General features: G+C 43.7%; 1 pseudogene across 1 annotated transcript in view; it reads right to left on the bottom strand.

The window, feature by feature from the left end:
* LOC122552557 (immunoglobulin superfamily member 3-like) overlaps positions 1–19,040 on the bottom strand; it is a 162,317-nt pseudogene extending 143,277 nt beyond the window's left edge. The window contains exon 1 of the transcript XR_015758331.1: positions 18,918–19,040. The product of XR_015758331.1 is annotated as an immunoglobulin superfamily member 3-like (transcript). The remainder of the gene's footprint in view (positions 1–18,917) is intronic.
* Between the last annotated feature and the right edge of the window lie 257 nt (positions 19,041–19,297).

Here is a 19,297-nt window from a genome sequence, read left to right as displayed (position 1 = left end):
ATCTGTCTGTGTTTTCACTAATCGCCCAATCCATGCTGATATATTTACCCCAATATTATGAGCTCCTATCTTGTGCAATAACCGTTCCATGGCACCTTACCTCCTGTCTTATATCTGTATCTATCAATTCTTTCTTATTAACTTTGCATGGCCAATGAACAGACACCCTAATTCTCTTGGAAAATATAATCAATGTCTCCTTCAAATCTGTTTGTATTTAATGTTGACAAGGCACCAGGATGGTTTGAGAATATTTTGAAGGTCGAGAGGGCAGATAATTCAAGGGGATTGGCCACAATCACAGTTCTCCCTAGGTATGGGGATGTGCCAGAGGCTGAATAATTGCAAATATTCCAGCGTTGCTTGAGAAAGATTGTAACGACAAGCCCAACATTAACCCAAGTGGTGAGATAATTTTGGTGACAATTATTTGGGATAGAATTAATAATGGAAAAATGCAGATTGATTTGAAAGCTCAGCATGGATTTCTGAAAGGGAAGTGATGTCTCACTAGATTGCTGGAGTTTTTCAAAGAGGTAGGAGAAATGCTCATGCTAATGCTGCTAATGTGGTGCAAAAGGAGTTCTAGAAGGCAGCAGATACAGTGCTACACAATAAACTTGAGGATTGTTATTGATAAATATGAAAGGGACAGTCACAATGTGGATACAAAACTGGCTGAGTGATAGGAAATAAAAATTAATGATCAATGGATATTTTTTGGGCTGGGTGAGGTTTGCAAGAGAGTTCTTCAGGCGTTGTTACTGGGATTCTTTGTTTTCTGGTCAATACTAATGATCTGGTCTTGGTGTGTAAGTCACAGTTACAAAGTTTGCAGATGACACAGAACTTGGAAGAGTTGTTAACTGTGAGAAATACAGTGTAATGCTCCAATGGGACATTGACAAGTTGGTGGAATGGGCAGGCAGGTGGCAGACTGGTTCAATGCAGACAGTGTAAGATGTAAAGTCGGAAGGACAGTCAAAGACAATCTAAAATAGGGGGTGCAATTCTAAAGGGGGTGCAGGAGCAGGGTCACCTGGGTACTTATGTGCACAGACTATTGAGGTGACAAGGCAGGTGGAGCGAGCAGTTTATAATGCAGGCAGTGTCCTCAGATTTATTAATAGGGACAGAGTGTGGAAGAGCAGGGTAGTGTTTTGGCTTGTACAAGGCACGTGTTCATCCTCATTTGAAGTATTGTGTACAATTGTGGGCACCACACCACAGGAAAAATGGGACTGCAGTGGGGAGAAAGTGCCGATGTGATTTACAAAAACAGTTTGAGGGATGAGGCACTTCAAACGATGAGGGCAGATTGCAGGCATTGGGACGATTCTCTCTGGAGAGAAGGTTGAGAGGAAATGGGATTGAGACTTTCAAAATCATGATCAGGCTGGACAGAATAGATAGGGACAAGGTGTTTCTGCCTGTAAAAGGAACAAGAACAAGAGGGGCATAGATTTAAAGTGATCTGCAAAAGAAGGAAATGTGATCCTGCCTGGAAATGTGGTGGAGGCAGGTTCACCTGAGCCTTTCAAGAGGAGATTCATTGCTGATTTGGTCTGAAATGGTCTGCAGGGATACAGGGAAAACAGAGGAGATTGGCACGAGGTAACGATGATAGTTTGACAGGCTGGTACAGACACAATGGGCAGACTGGCCTCCTTCTGTGCTGTAACAATTCTCGGATTCTGCTCTTCTCCCTTGAGCCTACACTCATTCCCATCCCCATACCATCCTGGCCCTGATCCACACAGCTCCCTCCACCCCTTTCTCCAAGCTCCTGTTTCTGGAACAGAGTCCCCACCCTGTGAATTTCTACCACAGCCCTGAAATTCAATCCACCCACATCTCACTCCCTCCGATCACAGATATCCGCTATTCAGTGCCCTCAGTCTAACCCCATGACCCCACAGTGGAAGGTTCAGATCCACCCATGAGGCCTTTCCCCTCTCCCATCACACTAGCCTGGAAATTCTCACACCTTCCATACCTCCTGTACATGATCTATTTGGATTTCTACAAAGGTCTTTGATAAGGTGTCGTAAAGGAGACTGAAATAATGGAAGAGCCCATGATGTTAAGGGCAATTTACTGTCATGGAAAGAGATTGGCTGACTGGCAGAATGCAGGGAATAATGATTAAGGAGTCTTTTTTAGGTTGGCAGCTTGACTAGTGGAGTTTCACAAGGGTCAGTAGTGGGATCATAACTATTCATATTATACATTAACAATCTGGACACAAGAACTGAGAGCATTGTTACTAAGTTTGCAGATGACACAAAGATAGGGACAGGTAATATTGAGGAAGTGGGGAAGCTACAGAAGGGCTTGGACAGGCCAGGAGAGTTGGCAAAGAAGTAGCAAAAGGAATACAGCATTGGAAAGTGTAAGGTTATGCACTTTGGTATGAAGAATAGAGACATCGACTATTTCCTAAATGTGGGGCAGCCTCAAAAATCTCAGGACATCGTTCAGGATTACCTTAAGGTTGACATGCAGGGTCAATTGTTGGTTAGGAAGGCAAACATAATGTTGGCAATCATTTCAAGAGGGCTAGAAAACAAGATGAGAGATAGACTGTATTTGAAATATTGTGAGCAGTTTTGGACCCTGTATCGAAGCAAAGATCTGCTGCCATTGGATGAAGTCCAGAGGAGCTAAATAAGAATTATCCCAGGCTTGTCAAATAAGGATCGATTGAGGACTGAGTCTGGACGTAATGTAGTTAAGAAAGAAGAGAGGGGATTTGACTGAAACTTGCAGAATACTGAGAGACCTGGACAGAGTGAACCTGAAGATGTTTCCACAAGTAGGAGAGACGAGGACCCGAGCACAGCCTCAGGTGGAGGATTGATTTATAGAATTGAAATGAGGAATTTCTTCAGCCAGTGGCTGGTTGATCAATGGAACTCATTGCTACAGAGGGCTGTGGATTTAAGTTTGAGATCAGTAGGTTCTTTATTAATGAGGGGATTAAGAGTTACGGGGAGAAGGCAGGAGAATGGGGTTTAGAAACATATCAGCCATGATCAAATGGTGGAGCAGACTCAATGGGCTTAATCGTCTAATTCTGTCCTTGCTGAAAATGTGTTGCTGGAAAAGCGCAGCAGGTCAGGCAGCATCCAAGGAACAGGAGAATCGACGTTTCAGGCATAAGCCCTTCTTCAGGAATGAGGAAAGTTTGTCCTTGGGCTATGGTCTTATTGGGACCACTATACGCTAGACACAATTATCCTCTTTTCTTTTGGACTGGACACTCCTTTACAGACTGTCAGGCTACCTGTGCTTCTTGCTTACTTGGAAATCACTATCCCATCTCAACCAGCCCCTGTGTGAGCAAAATGTGTAAAGTTATGGCTGCTCTCTGGATTCCATCAGGAACACACCCTTGCCTGTTACATGCTGGCAGCATCCAGCCAGGTATCTTAAATTAGATTTTGTACAATCACCGCCAAATTCTTTGTAAAGGGGAACTTAATTTGAGCTTCCTGAAACTTAGTATTGCAAAATTCAGCCTGCCATTAAATTTCAGAGAACTTAATTCCATTATCGTCCCTCTATCTGGAAGGTGATTTTCATTTGGTGAAGTCCTCCCTCCTACCTTCTTCCCAGTCCTAAGAATATCACAAGGTTCTATACTCTATCTTACAGCAGAGTATAACTCAGGAGGATAACAACAGAGAAACAGCACATACAACAGGGAAAATAAAAACTGCATTCTCCTTCCACTGGGGAATGAGCAACCCAGTGGTAACTATTGATACCAGTGTGAATCCACAGTGGCTTATCCCCTTCTCCTGTCAGTGACTGGTATCACAGGACATCGCTTCTACACAAGACATTCTCATCGGTAATGCCTCAAAGTCACTCTTCCTCTTGCAAGACCCACTGCCAATCTTTATGAGCAATTCAATTAAAGGGATAGTGCGCTATCCTCTCTCTGAAGAACATGGAATATAAGTTTGTGCGAAGATTTGTAGCTCGGGTGCTCGTTGTTGTGGTTCTGTTCGCCGAGCTGGAAGTTTTTGTTGCAAACGTTTCGTCCCCTGGCTAGGCGACATCATCAGTGCTTGGGAGCCTCCTGCGAAGCGCTTCTTTGATGTTTCCTCCGGTGTTTATAGTGGTCTGTCCCTGCCGCTTCCGGTTGTCAGTTTCAGCTGTCCGCTGTAGTGGTTGGTATATTGGGTCCAAGTCGATGTGTTTGTTGATGGAGTTTGTGGATGAATGGCATTACCAACCACTACAGCGGACAGCTGAAACTGACAACCGGAAGCGGCAGGGACAGACCACTATAAACACCGGAGGAAACATCAAAGAAGCGCTTCGCAGGAGGCTCCCAAGCACTGATGATGTCGCCTAGCCAGGGGACGAAACGTTTGCAACAAAAACTTCCAGCTCGGCGAACAGAACCACAACAACATAGAATAAAAGTCAGCAATTCAGCCCATCTAGCCTGCTCTGCCAGTGAACATGAACATGGATGATCTCATCTTGACCTCAACTCCACTTTACTGTCTACTACATATAGGCCTTTGAAATGTTTCTAACTAAAAATCTGTTTCTTCCTTAAATTTATGCAATGTCCCAATATTCACCACTCTCTGATTAGTGAATTCCACAAATTCATGACACTATGAGAGAAGCAATTCCTCATTTCTGTTTCCAATCTGCTAATCTTTAGTCTTAAACTGTGGCCTCTCATTCTAAATGGTGTCCACATTGTGTCTCTGTGTGCGCTCAGGAATTGCCCACAGCACTCCAATGTCCTGAATATTGTTTACTTTGGTCCCAAGATAAGATTGCCTGACAATCCACAATCAGGTATCACCATTTCTTCATTCAGCTTCCTGAAGCAACAAACATGTTGCACTGTAATGTTACACAGAACACAGCAAACTAGCATCATTTGAGAGGAAAGGAAGACAGATGCTGGAAATTTGAAATACAAGTTTCAGAGAATCTCAACAGGTTTGGCTCAGTATTTGCAGATAGTGAAAAGAGTTGATATTTTGAATTCAGTGTAGTGAAAAATCAGATTGGACTCAAAATGTTAACAACCATTTCTCTCGCCTCAGATATTGCCAGGCATGCTGAGTTTCTTCACCAATTTCTGTTTTGGTTCTGAACTGGAATGAAGTCTGAATCTAGTGCATGTTCACACTTGTTCTTATTTCAGTCTCCACGAGATCAATCCAGCAGTCAAACTGGGATGTGAGAATTCAATGATGTTGGCCAGTGACCAGGGATTGTGGCATATCTATCCTGGATTCCCATCCACCCTGAAACTCACAGTAAACTCATTGGATCATGAGCCTGGCTGGAAGATGTCAGGTTTCCCAGGCAGTAATGGTCAGAATAATTCATGTTTGTGATGTTTTTGGTTTGTTGACTCAGTCACAGACAAGTTCACACTGACTGGGTAAACATTCGAGTACGGTCTCGATAGCCTCCACTACAAAAAAAATAGAATTTCTCTTGGATGTTTGACAATTCCCCAGAATGATTCACCATTTCTACCCATCCCCCAAAGGCTTTACCCCCACTGTCTAAGCGAAAGTAGGAGGCACACAGAAGTATTAAAGTCACATCGCGTATTGACGAGTCAATTTGATGGACTAATGCTGAAGGTTCATTCACTTTGCCACAAGTTGGGGTTCTTTAAAAAAAAGTGCAGTGTTTCAGTAAGAAACTTTGTGCAGACTTGGCATGGGATTTTTAAATGACAGCCGCTGGACTCCAGGAGTGGGAAAACTGGACAGTATCATTCAGTATCACATCTAACACTCTGTTCGCGTTGCACTATGAGAAAGCCCAATGTCAGCTCTCAGTAGGAAATCCTGAACTACAAAATACCGACTCACCATCAGAAAATCAAACTCAGAAATAGACGTCTATGGAAACAAAGTCAAATTCAAGCATTTGCTTACCCAGTGCGACAGAGAGGATCAGAGATAAGATGAAGAATTTCAGGAAAAACATTTCAAATAAATGTATTTTTTCAATTGCTATCCTTTCTCAGACTGTGTTGTAATATTTGTGTTTCAGGATCTCTGAACTTAAAGATACAGTACCGGAAGAGGAAGGATGAAGTGGGCTGACCAGCAATGAAAAGATTTGTTTGAAATGTACTGACATATTGCAGATAAACAGTGAGGCTGTTCAAAATAACTCAACTTAACTCAATAAAATCACCAAGTCCCCCTTTATTTACACTTGCAAAGTACATGACACTGACCCAGCTAGCTCGGAGCCAGCTCCGAGAGAGCAGAATCCCTGACACTCTTGTTAATATCTCTCAGCCAGGGCTTCCTGATTGGAACAAGTCAACAGCTGCAGTTATTATGAAGTTGTAGACATGTACTGTAACTTTAAGGGAGCTGAAAATTTTGGCTGGCATAGTGTGTGCTGAAAAATTCAAAAATGTAACATTTGGTTTTGAAACAAATAGCTGGAGCTGCATTGCCATGGTACACAACAAATTCAAATTTGGCGGATTAGTTTAAATTATGTCCCAGATACCAAAATCCAATCGAATTTGAATTTTACTGTTATAGATGGCACTAAACTAACGAGCCGATCTGATGTTTTGGGGTATATAAATTGGGGGTTTTGAGCACCTGGTGAGAACAGCAAAGAGCAGCCAAGCAGACTTCCAACAGAAATGCTCTGAAAGGTACCTGTCCAGAAGAAATTTGTGCAGCAGAAGACCAAAGAAAAGATGACCCAGGAAAATCTAGAGGAAAATCTGCAAAGGAGAACTGACACAGCTGGCTGGTTTGAAATGTGATTTTTTTGGAAATGTTAATTGAGATTTTTATTGGAGCAGTATTGTAGGGTGTGAGATAAAAATAGGTTTAAGAGGAAGTGAGTTGTAAACAGTTGTTGTTTAATGTTCTCTTTTGGATGTAAAAAATACAATTGTTAAGCTTTTTTAAAGTAGTGATATTTGGGACAATTCTTTCTAACTCACTTTCACAGATTACAGGGAGAAGTGAGCGTTTCTGTGGGTCTGGTTCAAAGAAGTGTTTACCCTGTGTCATAACACAATCAGGAAACTCATATCCTATGAGGTTCACCTGGTTGATCTCATTCCAATCCTTACATCCCTGTCCCGCCAAGTCCTGGGATGTAGGTGCTTTCTCATTCCTGTACCTTCTCCATGACCATTTTCACACCAGGTCTAGTTTCTCTCTCTGCCTCAGACAGTGGTGGTGTGTACTGGATCATAGCCCACTGCTCTTGTTTGGAACATCTCAGCCAAAACTCATCTTCAGGTGGTAACAGCGTTGAGGCTGTGACATCTGACCCATCCACTCACTGTCAGAAATTTCTTCAACATTAGGTGCAGAATAAGAAGCCACTGGTTCTGACAACTGTACCGGATCTTCTGAGAGGCCGGGTATTTTTTGCTGCTGCCCTGTTTGTGAGGTTGCAGCTTTCATGTGGTCCACGTGCTTGTTCAAGACCACCTCACTTACCCGAACGTTGTATGTCATGGCTTCTGGCCTTGTGTCAACCTGGTGGCTTTCCCATGCAGGGCCACTTGTGGTTTTAGCACCAAATATTGTCACCTGAAGTAAACGGTCTCTCTCACTTGGAGGAATCTTGTGTCCAGTATTGACATTCTTTCCTTCTCAGGAGTCTTCTCCCCACTGGAAACTCTGCTGGAGCTGTCCCTATAGTTATGTGAGCATTGGTCCAATACTCCAACAGGAACTGGGACAGTTTGGTATTGAGTGAAGTTGTAAGCGGTTTCTTTAAGGCTGCCTTCAACGTTGGGGCTGCTCTTTCCGCCAGACCATTGGATGATGGATGGTATGGAGCTGTCCTTGTATGCCAAATGCCATGAGGAAATACTCAAATTCCCTGCTGTGAAATGATGGCCCATTGTCTGTATTACACAAGAAACTGGCAGCTTTTCAATTGTTAACTCTATGCATATTCAATCACTGAATGGGCATCCACAATGACTCCAAATACAGAGCCCATGAAAGGATTGGCACAGTCAACGTGTAACCGTGTTCAGGGTTTACTCAGCCAGTCCTATGAAAGTGAGGGAGCTGCTGGAAGTTCGTTTTGACCTTGTTGGCATTTTAGACACGGACTTATCAATATGGATATGTTGGCATCCAATTCAGGCCAGATGCAGCATCTTGCCAACATAGTTTCCAAAATCCTTAGACCCAGTACCTGACAATGACTTGCTTGTGATAATCACTCTCGCTCCCCAGGTATCTTCAGGTATTTGGTCTCACTGGGTCAATTCTGGTTGTGATGGCCCCTCTGTTTCCCCAGATGTTTTACTTTTGCCAGGACAGGATCCAATCATGCTCACAGTCTGATATTGTCAGGGGTGACATGATTCATGTCCAGTAAGTTTAAAACTAAAATGGAGTCTAGTGCTGGCATCACTGGTGTTGTATCTGCCAGTGGGAGGTGATTCAAGGCAACCACAGTTGGTGTGCTGCCTCCTGGAGGGTGTTCCAACTTTTAAGTGTATGAGCAGAGAATAAGGGCCTACCCCTGAATTCGACCTGAAGCTATGGGCAGCACAGCCAATATATCACTTCAGCTGTCTAGAACACATTTTTCTAGCTTTGGAGAAATATTTAAGCATTATCTCCAAGTTCTCCAATTGCTCTTTACTGGTCTTGCCTGTTATTGGCATGTCATCCAGATAAATGGCATTCTGGGGTAGACCTTGTGGAATGTTCTCCATCGGTCACTGTGAAATGACTCAAGCTGATGATACCTCAGAAAGCAGTCTTGTTTGTTGGTACAAACCCTTATGGGTGTTAATTGTAGCATATCTCTGGGAATCCTCATCTCATTGCAATTGCATGTACACATAGCTCATGTGTAGCTTCGTGAAGGACAGCTTCCCCACCAGGTTCGTGTATAAGTCCTCTGAGCAAGGAATCAGTTATTTATCCAGCTGTGAAAACAATTCACTGTTTGGCTGAAATCCTCACAAAGGTGAACTGACTCGTCAGGCTTCACGATCATTATGAGCGATTCCATCCATTCCATAAACTGGACTGGTTTGATGATTCCTTCATTTTCCAGCCTTCACTTCTGCACATTCAGCAAATGGCATTGGGTGGGCCTTGTAGGATCATGGAATTGCTTCCCAGTCAACATGCAAAGTGACATTGACTCCTTTGAGAGTCACTTAAACCTCACTGAAAAACATCCGACTTCTCTCAGGCAGCCATTTCCTAATCAAAAAATATTGAACAAATCAAGTTAAATCTTTCTAAACCAATTTCACCCCATCAAGCTTGGGGCCAAACCTTTCACTAAAATGTGAGAACTGAACCAGCTGCTTCTCATAAGAGACCGGAACTGAAGTTGTACCTTTGATCTGTAAAGGTTCCCTGGGATAGGTTCTGAGCCTGGCTGAGAACATTTGTGCAAACTTGAGTAGGAATGAATTTTGGTAAAGACAACCCCTGATCTAACTGCACTGGCATCAATCTCCATTCGCACTGGGTGACCATTTAAGCAGATGTTTATTTTGGTTCTAATTTGAACATTGCTAAACAATACAACTGTTCCAAACAGATGTGAGTGGACTTTCCAGGATACTGGCCGATGCGTTCTTTTATGCAATTCAGGTCGAGTGGGTCATGTTTGCTGCCTCGAGTTTGCATACCAGCAGCAACTACAATGAATTACCAGCCCAGATTGTTGAGAAACTTTTAACCATTTGACCAAGACTAGGCTTTGATTTGGGGGTTTTGCTGTGGCTGACCTAGAGTCCCTCTGTTGAGGATATCTTCTGAGTAAGGCTGTGCAATTGCCCTCACTGAATTGGTTTTCTCCAAGCTCAGTCAGACTGGCAAAGGTGTCTACTTCCACTGGTGTACCTGACAACTCCTGCTCCACTTGCTGCATTTTCCAACTATGAAGCCTGTTGTAATGCCTGTTTGAAATCCAGTTGGGATTCAGCTTGTTGGTGCTTTTGTTGGTGGTTACATCGTTAATCACAGATACCAAATTCTCACTTCAGTCACATACCTCTGCCATTCATTTTAACCTCATCAAAAATCCCTATATAGATTTTCCTGGTTCTTTAACTGTTGGATAAAGTCAATAGAGGAAGATTTGGTTCATAATATTCCTTAGCTAAACCCATCAACTCTGGAAAGATTTTTGTATCTGGTGCCTTGGGGAAAGCTATGCTCCTTCCAACCAAAAATGCTGTGAGTCCACATGCTATCAGGAGAATTACTTGTTGCTTTTCATCTGCCCTAATATCATTTGCCTAGAAAATATAACATTCTTTCCTCATGCTGGGCTCTGTTTTTGACAGCAAGATTGAGTCATGTTTCCCAAATATCAGTATGATGCTAGAAATACTTACCCCAACTCAAAAATACTGTTGAATGAATTTCTTCAGGAGCTTGCTTTTCTCTTACTGCCACTGAAATAACTCCATGAAGACTGGTATCCTTCACCAAGTTGAAGATATAAAAGTTGAAGTTCTAAATTGCAGGCAGACCAATTTTGACAGGATGAGGCAAGAACTTTCAAAAGCTGATTGGGGCCACATGTTCACAAATAAAGAGACAGCTGGAAAATGGGAAGCCTTCAGAAATGAAATAATGAGAATCCAGAGAAAGTAGGCATAGGAAATTCTGGATGACTAGAGAAATTGAGGATTAGGTTATGAAAAAGGAAGCTAAGTAAGGTATAGACAGAATAGATAGAGTAAATCCTTAGATTATAAAGGCAGTAGAAGTATACTTCAGAGGGAAATCAGGAGGGCAAAAGGGGACATGAAATAGCTTTGGCAAATAGAATTAAGGAGAATTCAAAGAGTTTGTACAAATACATTTAGAACAAAAGGGTAACTAGGGAGAGAATAGGACCCCTCAAAGATCAGCAAGGCAACCTTTGTGTGGAGCAGCAGGAGATGGGGATGATACTAAACGAGTATTTTGCATCAGCATTTACTGTGGAAAAGGACATGGAAGATATAAACTGTAGGGAAACACATGGTGACATCTAGAAAAATGTCCATGTTACAGAGGAGGAAGTGCTGGATGACTTGAAACACAAAGGTGGATAAATCCCATGACCTGATCAGGTGTACCCAAAAACTCTGGGAAGGTAAGAAAGTGATTGCTGGGCCTCTTGCTGAGATTTTTGTATCATCAATAGTCACAGCTGAGGTACCAAAAGATTGGAGGTTGGCTAATGTGGTGCCACTGTTTAAGAAGGGTGGTAAGGACAAGCCAGGGAACTATAGACCGGTGAGCCTGACATTGGTGGTGGGCAAGTTGTTGGAGGGAATCCTGAGGGGCAGAATGTACATTTATTTGGAAAGGCAAGGACTTAGGGATAGTCAACATGGTTTTGTGCATGAGAGATCATGTTTCTTCAAAAAAAAAACTCAATCGAGTTTGAGAGACAAAGAGGATTGATGAGGGCAGAGCAGTAGATGCGATCTATATGGACTTCAATAAGGCATTTGACAAAGTTCCCCAGACTAATTAGCAAGGTTACATCTCAGAATACAGGCAGAACTAGCCATTTGGATACAGAACTGGCTCAAAGGTAGAAGACAGAATGGTGGAGGGTTGTTTTTCAGACTGGAGGCCTGTGACCAGTGGAGTACCACAAGGATCAGTGCTGGATCTGCTACTTTGAATTATACAAGTGATTTGGATGTGACCATAAGAGGTACAGTTATTAATTTTGCAGATGACACCAAAATTGGAGGTGTAGTGGACAGCGAAGAGGGTTACCTCAGATTACAACAGGAACTTGATCAGATGGGCCAATGGGCTAAGTGGCAGGTAGAGTTTAATTCAGATAAATGCAAGGTACTCCATTTTGGGAAATCAAATCAGGGCAGGACTTATACACTTAATGGTAAGATCCTGGAGAGTGTTGCTGAATAAAGAGACCTTGGAGTGCAGGTTCATAGCTCCTTGAAAGTAGAGTTGCAGGTAAATAGGATAGTGAAGGTGGTGTTTGGAATGCTTTGCTTTATCAGAGTATGGAGTACAATTGCGTGCAATTCTGGTCTCCTTCCTATCAGAAAGATGTTGTAAAACTTGAAAGGATTCAGAAAAGATTTACAAGGATGTTGCCAGTGTTGGAGGATTTGAGCTACAGGGAGAGGCTGAACAGGCTGGGGCTGTTTTCCTTGGATCATCAGAAGCTGAGGGATGACCTTAGAGGTTTACAAACTTATGAGGGGCATGGATAGGATAAATAGGTAAAGTCTTTTCCCTGGGGTGGGGGAGTCCAGACCTCGAGGGCATAGATTTAGTGTGAGAGGGGAAAGATATAAAAGAGACCTAAGGGGTGGCCTTTTCACACAGAGGGTTGTACATGTATGGAATGAAGACAGGAAATGGTGGAGGCTTTGTTTACACATATATAATATGTGATGCAGACACTTAGCTAAGAGCTAGCTCCTCTAGAGTGACTGTAACACCTAATATTCCTGTTTGAATTGTTTAAATATAATAGTTTACAAAACAATTAACATTTACAGCTGTATACAGAGAAGCAGCAATTTTACAAGAGAGGAATGGCTAAGCCAAGCCCCAAACATGACATTCAACCAGTTTTCAGGGAAATGAGGACAAACCTCGAATCTCAGTTTCAATCATTACAAACAGTAACAATGACATTGGTACATAAATGACAGTCCAATTACACAAGTGCATACAATACAGGTCCCCAGAAACCCACCAACCCTCCGGTCACTAAGGCAGCCCACCCCTATGCACCTTCTGGCTCTGTCCACTCCATGCCCTTTCCAGTTCTCAGTCCATCCTGACTTTCCAACCACCTCTAGGACAGCCCAGGTGGAGAGCACTGAGGATGGCTTATCTGCCTTCCAGCTCTTGGTTGCCCTACATACCATTGTGCTCTCACCCACCCCGATGCGCCATCTGGCCCATGGACTACCCTGACACCTTCTGGCCACCTTTAGGACAGCTCTTCCCGATCACCCCTTCTCATGACGACAGCACTCAGAACAGACTACCCACCTTCTGGCCCTCAGGATGACCTATGACCCTCCCAGCTCACAGTAAGGCCTGCCAGACCCAGGGACACAAGACAGTGCAGGTGATAACCCCAAACCACATGACAGAGTTAAATACCAACAAACAATCCTTTCTGATACAGTCCATTAGCATAGATAGTTCTTCTCTATAAGTAGAGTCCATTCCCAGGAACACAGTCTACTCCAGTATACAAAGTGCATTGTCAGAAGTGGAGTCCACTCCAAACTGCAGAGTGCACTGCTAAAAAACAGGGTCCACAACCAAGGGCAGAGTCCACTCCCAAAGGCAGCAAATGCACACCCCACAGCACACAGGTATTCAGTCTCCATGGAGTCCTGGCACATCCTTGGAGAGCCAGGGCCACTCACAGGAACACAGTACATTGTACAGGTGCAGTTAACTCTCAGGGGTTTAGGTCCACTCCTGAAGGAAAGGTCTTCTCCCAAACTCCAGGATACAGCAACTGCTCACCTCCCAGCACACACACACACAGGTGTTCAATCTTCAGAGGCCCAGTCCCAGAGCTAGGCCTCACCACAGGAACAGCTCATCGGGTAAAATGTAGGTCTTTCACAAGAGCTCAGTCCAAACACCAAAAAGTGAAGGCACATACAGAAAGCAAAGAAAATTAGAGTCCAAGGGCGAAGCTTTACCATAAAATCCACATTGTCCTTTTCTCAAAAAAGTGAAAAGATTAACAAGCTGTATTCTCCTTCTCCCTCAAAACTAACAGTAACACACTGATTGTAGCCCACCCAGCACAGAGTCAGTCCCCTAAACTGAGGAGATGAATCTCTTTTTAAATTTTATTAAACAATTACAAAACAGTTTACAAAAAACAGTTAACATTTACAGCTGTATAAAACAGCAATTTTACAAGGGAGAGAAGCAGCAAAGCCAGGCCCCAAACCCTACTGTTCAACCAGTTTACAGAGAGAGGACAAACCTCAAATCCCAGTTTCACATATGAAAAGACAGCGACAATGACATTTGTACATAAAAAGACAATCCAGTTACATAAACAGTGCAGACAATACAGACCCAGCAAGCCCCCATCCCTCCCACCTTCCGACCACTCTAAGGCAGCCCGTCCCTACGTACCTTCCGGGTCTCAGTCCACCCCATGCCCCTTCCAGTTCTCAGTCCGCCCTGACACCTTTTGACCACCTCTAGGACAGCCCGCCCCGGTACCCACCCAGGGTGACAGTGGTCAGGACGGCCACCCACTTTCCGGCTTCACTAACCACTCTCAGCACCTTTTGACCACCTCTGGGGCAGCCCACCCCAATACCTGCCCAGGGTGACAGTGCTGAGGACAGCTACCCACCTTCTGGCTCTCAGTCTGCCCTTCATACCATTGGGCTCTCACTCACCCCGGTGCAATATCCAGCCAGTGGGCTATCCTGGCACAACTTCCAGCCACCTCTAGGACAGCCCGTCCCCTTCCATGGGACGACAGCGTTGCAGGGTAATCCACAAGCCTTCCAGATCTCAGCCTACCCTAATCACCTTCTGGCTCTCGGCTGCTCTGACACCTTTCGGCCACCTTTAGGACAATCCATCCTGATCACCCCTTCTCAGGACGACAGCGCTCAGAATAGCCTACACACCATCTGGCTCTCGGACAGACTAGCATCAGGGTGGCCTACCCACCCTCTGGCTCTCGGGGTGACAGCTTTCAGGACGACCCATGAGCCTCCCAGCTCACAATAAGGCCTGCCAGACCCAGGGACACACAATACAGTGCAGGTGGTAGACCCAACAAACACCACAATACAGTTAATTACCAAAAAACAGAATCCTTTCTGGTACACAGTCCAAATAGAGTCTTCAAAATAGAGTCCATTCCCAGGAATGGGGTCCACTCCAGTTTATGAGGTGCATTGTCCAAAATGGAGTCCACTCCAAACTGCAGAGTCAACTCCTCAAGGCAGCAAATGCACACCCCACAGATGTTCGGTCTCCATGGAGTCCTGGCACATCCTTGGAGAGCCAGGCCCACTCACAGGAACACAGTACATTTTGAAAGTGCACTTAACTCACAGGGGTTTTGGTCCACTCCTGAAGAAAAGGTCTTCTCCCAAACTCTAGGATACAGCAAGTGCTCATCTCCCAGCACACACACAGGTGTTTAGTCTTTAGAGGCCCAGTCCCAGGGCTAGGCCTCCCCACAGGAACAGCTCCTCTGGTAAAATGTATGCCTTCCATAAGGGCTCAGTCCAAATGCCAAACACAGTGAGGATACATACATGACAAATCTAGAGTCCAAGAGCAATGCCCTACCACAGGATTCACATTGTCCTTTCTTCATACATAACGGCCAGGACAAGGGTCACGCTCAGGCTGTGACCAGCCTGTGATTCCTTTTCCTTTTCCTTTTTGAAGCAGAAACCAACGGAAACATACTGACTGTAGCACCAGCCAGCACAGAGTCCACCCCCTAAATTGAGAAGACCTTTGCACCCCCTGGTTATATCCGTCCGCCAGGGCTTTCCTGATTGTCCCAGGATAACAGCCCCAGTCAGGGAATTCAGATTTGATGAGATTCACCTGGCCAATCTCATTCCAATCACAAACACCAAGTTTCCTGTTTCTCTCCATCTCTCTGGAAGGGACTGAGTTGCTGAGGGGTGAGGTTCAGCTCCACAGTGAGTAGTTTCAATAATACAGGCACAGTACTAGCAGCAAGATGGTCTCCACACTCTGTCCATTCATATTCACCACAATAGCTATATCTATTATAAGAACCATTTCTTCCACATTGACCCTATTTCTATAGGAACCATATTCCCCACACTAACCTTATTCCTATAGGAACCTTAACACCCACGTTAACCCTATTCCTATAGGAACCTTATCCCCCACATGAACCTTATCTTGTAGAGGAACCATATTCCTCACATCAACCCTGTTTTGTGTTGGAACCATATCCTCACATTAAGCCTATTCTGATAAGAACCATATCTCCCATGATAATCCTATTCCTATAAAAACCATTATACCCACATTAACCCTTTTCTACAAGAACCATATCACTCACATTAATCCTGTCTTGTAGCAGAACCATACTCCCACATTAACCCTATCTCATATAAGAACCATGTCCCCTAGATTAATCCTATCTGCTATAGAAACCATATTCTCCACAATAACCCTATTTCTATAGGAATCATGTCCCCCACTTTAACCCTGTCTCACATAGGGACTAACACCCCACCCCCACATTAACGCTAACTCCTGCAGGGACCATATCCTCCACATCAACTGTACCACCATAAGTCTTTAGAAATAGGAGTAGGCCATTCAGACCCCCAAACCTGTTCCAACATTCTTTAGAATCACGACTGATCTCACATTCTCAAGTCCACTTTTGCTACTCTTTCCCCCTTACTCTTGATTCCCCAACCAATCAAGTCCCTCTATCTATCGCAGCTTTAAATATATGCAAAGACTCTGTCTCCACAACTTCTATGGCAAGGAGTTCCAGAGACTCTCAATCCTCTGAGAGAAGAAAAACCTGCTCATTTCACTTTTAAATTAGTGTCCCTTTTTACTGAAATCATACCCTTTGCTCCTAGACTCTCCCATGAAGGGAAATATCCTCTGTATTTATCCTGTGAAGCCCCTTAAGAATCCTGTATGTTTGAATGAGATCACCTCCCATCCTTCAAAACTCCAATGAGTAGAGTCCCAACCTGTTCAGCCTTTGCTCACAAGATAATCCCTCCATATCAGGGTTCACCCTAGGATCTGAATTGCCTCTGATGAAATGATATTGATTCTTAAATAAGGGGACCCAAACTATTCCCAGTACACCAGCGGTGGACCCAACACTGATCCTTGTGACACACTATTGGTCACAGGTCTCCAATCCAAAGAACAGATCTCCTCTATCACCCTCTGTCTACTGTCGTTAAGCCAAATTTGTGTTCAATGAGCTATATCTCCATAGATTCCAAGTGATCTAATCTTGCTAACCAGTCCACACCAGAAAACTTTGTCAAACACTTTGCTGAAGTCCATATAGACAGAGTTTAACACTCTGTCTTCATCAATCTTTTTTGTCACTTTTTCAAAAAACTCAATCAAGTTAGTGAAATACGAAGCCATGTTGACTATCCCTAATCACTCCTTGCTTTTCCAAATACCTAATTTATCCTGTCATTCAGCATCCCTTCCAACAACTTATCCAGCACTGACTAAAGGCTCATCTGTCTATGGTTTCCTGGCTTTTCCTAACCACCTTTCTTAAACAGTGGTACCACATTAGCCAAGCTCCAGTCTTCCACCACCTCACCCATGGCTCTTGATGATGTAAATATCACAACAAAAAACCCAGTAATCATTTCCTTTGCTTCCCACAAAGTTCTGGGATATAACTGATCAGGTTCAAGGGACTTATCCAACATTTTACACATCCAAGACCTCCTCTTCTGTAGTTTGAACACTTTTTGAGATATCACTAGCAATTTACCCAAATTCTCTAGTTTCCATATTCTTCTCCATATTAAATACTGGCATGAAATATTTGTTTTTTTATTTCACCCATTCCCTGTGGTTAAAGTTAAAGTGCGGAGAGAGCCAGTGCTGAAACAATGGGCCCAATGGCTTTCTTTCTCATTAGAACACTGTGGGAACAGTGAGATTCCACTCTGTGCAACAAATGTTGCTTCCCTTTTTGTGTTTCCTTGGCTCAGTTTGCAGCTGGTGTTCAGAAAAGGCAGCCACTCTCTCAGGCAAATTGTCAAAACAACATTTTATGAAGGTGTTCCCTCTCTTTGCTCTGTAGGTGGGGAACTCCCCAGTTTGTTCCACAATATTGTCTGTTCATTGAAAAGCTGGGAAATGGTGGGAGCACAGAGGGACACTCTACCCTCTCAGTGAGTGTGAGGGTCAGCTTGGCTCAGTTGGTGTCTCTCTCTCACATGAAGGGCAGGAAGCTGTGGCTGTCAAAACTATGTCTGGAGATTGGCTCAAAGCTGATGTTCTGGTGGACAAGGCAGATATCACAGAACAGCTTCTGATGAGCTACAGTGGGTGGGTGAGGCTGGTACAAGACAGATGAATGTGGCACCATGGCAACAGATCACCTGGCAGGAGGGGCTACACACAGCAGCAACAGAGAGAAGATTTCACTCTGTCCTTGTTTCGATCAGATGTTGTGTGGAGTGCTCAGGCATCTAATTCGAAGATTTAAAGGTCACAAAGCACAAGGTGTAAAAGAACATGAGATACTCTCCGTCTCCTGACCATCAACACCCTTCCTTCAATTAACAGCATCACACAAAACATGAGCTGGCATTCAGCACATTCATCTTCGGAAATGTTCCTGTTTTGGAACAGATCCAGGATTTGGTGCTGTCACAGATACTGAGCTTCAAACTGGTTCACAGTTTGTGCAGTCCTGGAAATGTTTTAATGGAACAAATTCAATATTATTGATTATAGAGAATTATTGTGAGTGTCAGCATGGGTCCATTAATGAAACTCATTCTGAATCACAAATCTGTAAATTCACCAACTTTGCAAAAACATGAGATTGTCTTTCAAATCCACCCCAACCAGACCCAGTAAACACACAGACCAATCCAATCCACCTGAAGTACACACCTTAATGTGCAGTCTGTCCCTCAATCCCATTCTCACAGTAGATGAATGACAGCAAAGGATGGGAGGAGCACTCCATTTTCTGGTCTGTGTTCCCTGCCTGTGGAGCTCTGTGTCAGTTGTACCAAACAATCCCCAGACAGTGATAAATTCTTCTTGTGGTACTCCCCTCCAGTTCTCAATGTTCAAACTTCCAAATTTTCACAAACTCCACAGCAGCAGCACAGAAAGTTATTTTGCAAAAAGTTAAACTTCTCCAAAGCAAACACTTACCCAAAGTAACACAGACAGACAGGGTCACAGCAAAAAGAGTTCCACAGATCATCTCAACAGAGTGACACCCTGTGTCTCCACGCAGTTCATTGTACGTCCAGTTAATAAATTGAAACACAAAGTGTCCCAGCCAACTGCAGCTTCTTTAATCTCTCGTTTCTCAGGAGGCAAAGAAGTTAAAGTGTCAGTAAAGGGGAAGCATGGACAATAAATCAATGGCTGTTCTGTTCTAAGGGTGGATATGACTGGCTGGATTTTATCGTAACTACAGTGAGTTTCATTTCAACAGTGGTGCTAAATATTTATTCAGTGCAAGTTCCTCATACTCAGTCACTTAAACATTGAGAATTCACACATTTGCTGCAACCCCGTGAATGGTC

The sequence above is a fragment of the Chiloscyllium plagiosum genome, unplaced genomic scaffold (assembly GCF_037043375.1).
Source record: "Chiloscyllium plagiosum isolate Xiang-an unplaced genomic scaffold, Cpla_swu_hap1 HiC_scaffold_10, whole genome shotgun sequence".
Lineage (NCBI taxonomy): Eukaryota > Metazoa > Chordata > Chondrichthyes > Orectolobiformes > Hemiscylliidae > Chiloscyllium > Chiloscyllium plagiosum.
Note: the sequence above shows the minus strand (reverse complement) of the source record. Positions and strands in the feature narration are given on the sequence as shown.